Here is a 7,981-nt window from a genome sequence, read left to right as displayed (position 1 = left end):
CCCTCCGTCTTCTGTGCTTGGCTCACTTTGGTTTGCCAAACAAACACCCCGAAGCACGTCCTGGATCGTCCCTGTGCGGATGGAGGAGATGGAACCAGCTGAATCTGATGGAGCATCAGTGTCATTTGGAAAACCTCTCTCTGGAAGCAGCTTTTCAGCTTTTATTTTAAACTGTTTATCAGAGGAATTTTCAACCCTCATACCAGTATTTAAGACATGTTCACAGCAAGAGCACGTTTTTCTTTTAAACTCTAAAGATGTGGCTATTTTAGTGCTGACGAGCGAGGCCTTCGCAGCCCAGCAGCTCTGACCGCCCTCCGCCTCTCACACGGGCCGTGAGAAACTCCGCTCCGGGACCTGCAGCGCCTTCCAGGCCAACACCTAGTCCATCTCTTCAGCCGAGTGCTGCGAGGCGGCAGCCACACCAGGAGGCAGGAGCCCGCGGCTGGCACGCGGCCCAGGCTCAAGATGCGATTTTGGAAATAGAATGAGATTGATCTGGCGCAGCCGGGCTGACAGCGCGAGCGGCTGTGGGCTGACGTCTGGCTGCTCCTTCAACCCCAGCGGGGCTCCACGGTTTCCTCTGGGCAAAGGCAGGGAAGACCCTCTGTCAACGGGTGTCGGCTCTGAATTCCCTTGGGCGACCGGGATGGGTGTAGCCAGACACGCCCCTCCCCAGGGTGTGTCCATCCGCGGCTGGGTGGGACAGTCCACCAAGGGGAGCTACTCTGTGTCCAGGGATGTGGTTTTCTTCGGGCAAAAGCAAAAGTTCCAGCAGGATTGTTCTTGTGCCCTCGCGCCGGGAACCGGGTCTGCCTGGGGCCGGTCAAAACTGCACAAGCGCCCACCCTGACCGCTGCCCTTTTGGCCACGCACCTGATTAGAGCAGCCTATTTCCATGCTGGAATAAACTCCACATGTTCACGGAAGCAAGTTATTTTTACTTAAAACCAGGGCGATGCAGCATGTCGAGGTAGGCGTGCGCCGTCTGTTTGCAGAGACGGCGTTTGCGCGGACCGTGCTCAGTCTGCCGGCGTTCGAGGGCAGGGGCTCCGTGCCGCCGGGGCTGGCCAGGAGGGAGGCAGCCGGGTCAGCTGGGTGAGTTTTGCAAGGACAGCTGCTGTTGGCTTAAACTCAACCTCAGGGTGCCCCGTCCAGGCTGCAGCCGGCCCCTCTCTGGAGCAAACAGGCCACTCCTTAGGAATCCAGCAGGGGCGGCTGCGGGGAGGGCCTCGCCAGCACCCAGAACCACCTCTCCCTCGGCCTGGCTCACATTTGCTTGGCTGAGAACACCTGCGCGGGCGAGAGGCCGCCTCAGTCACCAGCCCCGCGCCCCAACTCATGGCCTCCGCCGGCCTCCTGGCTGTGGACAGACCCCGTCTCAGGAGCACGGGGAGGAAAGGCCCACCTGGGGACGGAAGGTCTGTCTTCTGTGGGAAGGGAGAGCTCAGCGTGCAAGCTCATCCCCAATGTCCACCAGGGAAGAGACCATCAGCCCCGCAAGCCCACCCCGGGGCTCAGCCACAGGACCCGGGCAGGGCCTCCCCTTTGGTTCGCCACGCCATTACCCTCTCCTCTCTCTGTGCAGGAGGGCCCACCCTTCTCCCCAGACGACTCCTCCTGGGCTTTGCCCCCAACACCCAGAGCCGGGGCGGAGGTCTCTGAGCCTGGCCGCCCGCCTCCCCACATGCAGCCCCGCCGAGCTCTGCCCTGCCTGAGTTTGCGGGCACACGAAGAGGGCTGGGCGGAGGGCTAGCTGGCAGGAACATTTTAATTGGAGGGAGATGGGGATGAGGGGCAGGAGGCTTGGTCACCCCTCGCTGAGGCTGGCAGCTCTGCAAGGCATGTGCCAGCGTGTGGGTGGTTCCAGGCGACGCTGATGCCTTTTCTTCCCGAAGCTGATCCAGGCAAGGCTGAAAGAGATGCCAGGGACGCGTGAGATCACCGGCTGCGGGGGCCTGGCTGCTCCCCGGGCACCGGGCACAGACACAGCCGCGGGGCCAGGCTCTGAAGGCCCCTCTGAGCCCAGGGCCCCGGTGGCCTTCCCCGGGCGGGTGGGCACTGGGTGACCGGCAGGGCTCTGCTGACGAGACCAGCCCCCGGAAGACTCCGGCGCCGGAAAGGGTGGCCGCAGCTCCCAGGACAGGCACAGCCACCCAGGCAGGGCCAGCGCAGAAACGCCCGCCCAGAGCTCACCCTGCAATTTCCCTTCTCTCTCACGTGGCGAGCCCTGGATTCCTCCTTCAGAGGCTTCCTTTCCTGCCCCACGATTCTCAACTTTGGGCGAAAGTAGGAGCTCCCGCAATAAAAGACCCCTGGCCTGCTTGGGCGCCGGGGGGCTGCACTCCCGAGAGGCCCGGTGGACCCAGCAGAACAAAGAGGCCTGGCAGGAGCCGGCTGCGCGGGCCCCACCCGCAGGCTCGGCCCGGACTGCCCGCTTGAGCCCCGGACGCTCTGTGTGGGTTCTCTCATTTATTTTCCCATTTCAGTGGGGGCGGAGGGAGGAAGTCATGTATTTCCTATCATTTTTTTGCTTAAAATAAAAAAGGTGAGGGGGCAGCGCGAAAGCAGAATCGGAAAGGAAATGGGTGGCCAGAAGACGCCGCGGGCGTGAGCGTGGAGGGCGGGAGGAAGGAAAATGCTTATGGCGCCATGGCAGGGGCAGGGCGGGGTGCCAGGCTCGCCCCGGTGGGCAAGGGAACGAGGGAGGCCCCGGCACGGCCCTCCAGGGCCCCTGTGAGCACGCTGTAAGAGGTTCTGGAAGCCCCTCTCCCGCCCTCGCCCAGGCGAGCTCCTGGAGAGCCGGCTCGGCCACCGGGGCTGGAGGGACAGTGAGGATCAGCCACGCGCACGTGTGCCCTGTTCCGCCGCCATCCCAGGCCGTTCAGGCAGCCTGAAGGAGAAGCTTGGAGCCCTCGGCATCCCCCCACGGGCGAGGGGAGACAAGCCAGCGGGGAGACAGCAACTCGGGCTCCCCGCAAGCCCCAATCCACTTGCTTCCCTGGGCCGGGGACGCTCTCCACCGCTCCCCGCGCGCTTTCTTCTGCCGCCCCCCGCCCTCGGTGACGCCTCCCTCCGGCTCACGCCCGCCACACCACGCTCCGGGCTGCACTGGGCAGCGTGGAAGACCTCGGGTGTCCACCGTGGATGCTGATGGCAGGAGGGTGGGCAACTGATCACTGCCGTTTGCCTGCAGCCCAAGCCTGCAGCCTGCTTTCCAGGGCCTGCCAAGGAGAGGGCGTGCACGTGTGTGTGTCAAGGAGAGAGCGTGCACGTGTGTGTGTGTGTGTGCGTGTGCGCGGTGGGGAAGTCAGTGATGGAGATGTCTCAAGACGAGACACTGGCCGTGGGGGTCGAAGTGGTGAGCAGTCTTCATTGTTGGGGTCTCCCAACAACCGGGTCTCCCCTACCACGCATGACAGCAGCCACGCGGGGCCCCTGATGGGGACACCCAGGCAGCGTCCCCACCCACCCAAGGAGCAGGGCCAGGAGCCTCTCACCGGAGCAGGCGCGTCCTGGGAGTCGGTTTCCAGCCCTGCACAGGGAACTCAGGCCCCGGGCGCTCGCCCCACTCACCAGCTCCCCACGGGCGCAGCACACACGCGCTGCATCTCCCCAGGGGCCGGGGTCCCGTCCCGGCCAGACACACGCCTGCCGCCCGCTTCCAGGTGTGCACGGGTCCAACGGGCGTAAAGTGGACACTTGAAGGGCCGTGACGCGACGGTGCTCTTCAATGTGCGATGCTTTCACTGCCACTGGGTTAAACAACCCCGTTTCGGCAAGCCTTCGAAGTTTCTTTGTAAATCGCTCCTGCGCCTTGTCTTTCCCGCCCAGGTCCTTGGCTTTTTCTTGTTAATCTCAGCGTTTCCTGGTCTAACTTCGTCCCCTCCGTGGGTCTAGGCGTTAGAGATACGCCCCGGCCAGCACTGAGCAGAAGCCCTCAGGGTGTCACTAGTCCAGGTCGTGGTGGGTCCATGTTGAGGGTTTCCTGAGCAGGTCCTTCTGCACCTGCTTGGCAGGGGGGTTCCGTGTCTTCTTCCACGTCGGGCACACGCCAGCTGACGAGAACAAGAGCTGACCAGACCAAGGGCTGACCAGGCCTAGTGCTGACCAGGCCTAGTGCTGACCAGGCCAAGGCAGAGACTTGTGTCTGGAGATCTCAGCACTTGGGCCAAGCAAGGCAACATGGAGAGACTCTCCAGGCACCGCACCCCACCCCCAGAGGAAGTTGGGGTCTTATAGGGGGCCTGGCCTCTGGAGGCGAGGACGTGTCTCCATGGGCCGTGGGGCGGGCTGCACAAGGCTGTGAAGAACCCCAAAGCCACCCATCCCGCACAGTGAGTGGTGCATCGTCTGAGAATTCGCTCTCAGTGCGTTTAAACACTGTCTCGGGCGTGCTGGGGTGGCTGAGACTGTCCGAGCTCCTGGCAGCTTCCACTCAATTAGGGAGGCAGAGCCCGCCCTTCCCTCACCCCGAACACCGGCTGCTCCAGCACCCTCGTGGGCCCAGCCCAGACCAGGCACCGGGGAGCGCCCCGCAGCTGCCTCCCGCGTGGACCGTGTCCGGGAGCTCAGCACAGCACAGTCTGCTCCCCCAGTGTCGGCGAGAGCCCCAGACTGCCTGAGCGCCTCGTGGGGAGCGCTCGAGATGCGACACCAATTACGCGCCTCATTCCTGAAATCAAATTGGAGCTTGGTCTCAGGGGCTCACTTTCTGCACAATTAGATTACAGAACGATTAGATACGGCCATGAAAAGTTATATAAAGTGTGAGTCTGAGCTAAGCCAACATCATGGAGCCTGCCCACAGCGTCTGCACCAGCAGGTAACTCAGGAACTGATTTAATGTGACTCAGCGAAGACATTCCCAGGAACATGGACCCCGGTGCAGGTGTGGAGAATGTGGTGGCGCTCGGGGCTGTGCCCGTGGCTGGCAGCTGTGCCCCTGCTCCCTGCCCTGGAGAGAAGAGCTGGGGTTGCAGGGGGAGGCCCCCGGGCCCCGTAGAGCCCTTAAGTGCCAGACCGCGTGGAGCCCATGATGGAGGCCACAGCTGGAGACCAAGAACTCAGCTGCGGTGAAGTCCATACTGGAGGTGCAGCCGGGAAGGGAGCGCTGGGGGAGGGCAGGCTCCCCGGAGCAGCAGCCAGATGTGCCAGGTGCTGCAGAGAGCCGGACAGACGCCGCAGCAAGAATGATCAAGGCTGGGAAGGGCCTCTGGACGGGCACTCCCACGGCTCAGCAGGAGGGGCCAACAGCAGGCCCCGCAGGGGAAGCCACACACAACACAACCCATCCTGCCTCCAGCGCAGGGGGGCAGAGACAGCCCCAGGGAAGCCTCCGCAGGGCCAGCTCAGCGTGCTGCTGCTGATGGTGATGCTGCTGCTGCTCGTGGTGCTGATGTCACTACGGGTAATGTTGATGCTGTTAATTATGCCAGTGATGCCAGAGGTGCAGGTACAACGCTGGCATGCAGGCACCAGCACTCACAAAGGATTCTGGAATCAGTAGTTCTGGTTATGCCCCCACTTACAAATGAGGTCACTGGGCACAGCCTAAGATGCTCACCCTCGGTGGCCCAGCTAGAGAATGGCCGGGGGCTCTGAGCTGTTGGGCTCTGGGGTGCGTCTGGGTCTGGAAACCCCCAGAACTGGGCCCCCAGGGCTCCACCCCCCGCTTGTAGGCAGGAGGCAAAGCAAGGTCCTTGGTGGGCCAGGGCAGGAGCAGCTGGAGGCCCAAAGGCAGGTCTGGTCCAAGCGCTGAGACCGACCTCAGGCAGGTCACCCGGTGCTCAGCCGGCTTGTGACCAGCGCGTGCAGGCACATGGGCACCCGCGCCACGCTGGGAAGGGAGTCGGGGCCTCTGTCCTCCCAGGGAGCAGGCGCAGGTGCTGATGGGGGAGGGACAGGGACACCTGCGTCCGGAGCCGCCCAGGGTGTTGGACGGGAGCGGAAGGCCAGCGGAGAAGCCCTGTCTGCTCCCATGGCTCCCGCTCCTGGTGATGAGAAGTTGGCCGCCCCCCACTGTGTCACCGGCGTGCCCACTGTCAGGGCTGTGACCGCGAGGCGACAGCGCTGCCGGAGCAGGACCTGCGCTCCCAACAGCCGTGTCCGGCGCTGGGCCCACCTCGTAGGCGTGTGTCAGTGCAGGCCAGCCCGGCTGCCTGTGAACTGGTGTGTCACACACGCTCCCCGTCACGCCTGCTTCTGAGCCCCCCGCCCGCTCCTGGGACGTCACTGCCTCCAGCCGAGGGCACTGCGGTCCCTGCTGTTTCACTCCATGCACAGAGACTCCGTGCACGCCACGCACGATCCTGTGCAAGCGTCTCGTGTCTGCAGGGCACACACGTGATTGTGCGTGCATCTGCAGGTGCGTGTGCACAGGCATGTGTTTGCATGGGTGTGTGTCCATACACAATGTGTGCACGCGTGTGTGCACAGAAAGGTCCTTTGTCACCGTTGACCTCGGAAGCCCGTCTGCGTCGTCCTCTTCCAGCGTCGCCATCACACTTCATCACTCGCCCACGCTGGACTGGCCGGGTCAGGGAAGCTCCTCCACAGGGATGCTTTCGTGTCAGCGGACAGCCTCAGGATGTCATCTGTCAGGTGAGACTGTGTGTGCATTCACATGTTATTTCACGTTTTTAGTAAATGCTGCTTTCCAAGAAGCAATGGCTTGGATTTTTGGAGATTTGTTTCTCTAACCTTTGCCCACACATAATACTAGATGGTTTTCCTTTCCTTCTGGAATAGATTGCCGAAATTAACATTTTGTCACCTGTATTACAAACATTTCTGCGTTACTAATGCTTTTATAATACCAGCTCTCAACCTAGTATCTTGTTTATGACTTGTGCCATATGTAAATTTTTTAATTGCTGTATTAGCACCAGCTAATTACATTTCCTGATAAGATTCTGTTTCATTTGTGTACATATAAATCTTTATTCCATGTAGAATTTACTGCTGAAAGATGAGGTTCTATTGTTATTTCCCCCCCCCCCATGCTGATGTGCATATTAAGGAATCCATATTTCTTCCACTGAAAGAAACTATCGCATTTCTCAAGTGTTCGCCCCCTCATAAACAGGAATGTAGCCTGGCCCTCGACCCTGACGGTCTGTGACTTCATGGTGTCCCGACGTCGGTCAGGAGAATCTTCAGGCCTTCAGTGTTTTGGCTTTTCTCAGGATTTCATTTTCCCCTAAAATCTCAAGATCATTCTAGTCAATTTCATCAAATGCCCCTGTTGGGATACTAATTGCAATTCAATTAAATTTATAATAATAATTTTAAGATTTGATACTTCAGTGACATTGGACCTTCCCATCTTGCTTTATGTCTTTTAATAAAATTTTATGATTTGCTTCACATGAGCATTGTGCCATGTTAATTTTTTTTTTTTTTTAAAGATTCATCCATTTATACAAGCGCTGGGCACAGTCAGAAGCGGGGGAGGGTGAGAGGATTCACCAGAGCCAGAGCGGGGAGCAGAGCAGGCAGAAGGACCGAAGTGCACTGCTGAGGGGAGCAGCGAGCGGCAGGCGAGGTCTGCACGCCATGTGGGACCCTCGCCCGGTGGCTGGGGATCGAACCGGCACTGCAGAGGCTGCAGGCAGCTTCGCAGCCCAGCGCTCAAACACCGCGCCCCATGCCCTGTTAAATTTAATCCTAGCTACTTACAGCTTTTGCTACTATAATCATTTCTGGGAACACACTGCAGGGGTGGAGAGCAGAAGTGGCCACCTCTTATCTTGCACACACAACACTTCAACCCTCGCCTTGTTCAGACAGTGAGTCTCTTGGGTTTTCTAACTATACAGTATCTTTAGCAAAGAGATTCATATCACCTTTTCCAATTTTCACACATTTTCTTACTGTATTTTAGAGCCTCCAAGATGATGCTGTAAGATATTAAAGAATTAGGCATAGCAAGACAGCAGCCATTTTAAGGAAAACAGATATTTTGAAGGGCACAGCTATG

This window comes from Talpa occidentalis, unplaced genomic scaffold (genome assembly GCF_014898055.3).
Source record: "Talpa occidentalis isolate TD23 unplaced genomic scaffold, MPIMG_talOcc4v2.1 talOcc4.6, whole genome shotgun sequence".
NCBI classification, from domain to species: domain Eukaryota; kingdom Metazoa; phylum Chordata; class Mammalia; order Eulipotyphla; family Talpidae; genus Talpa; species Talpa occidentalis.
This window is presented reverse-complemented; position numbering follows the sequence as displayed.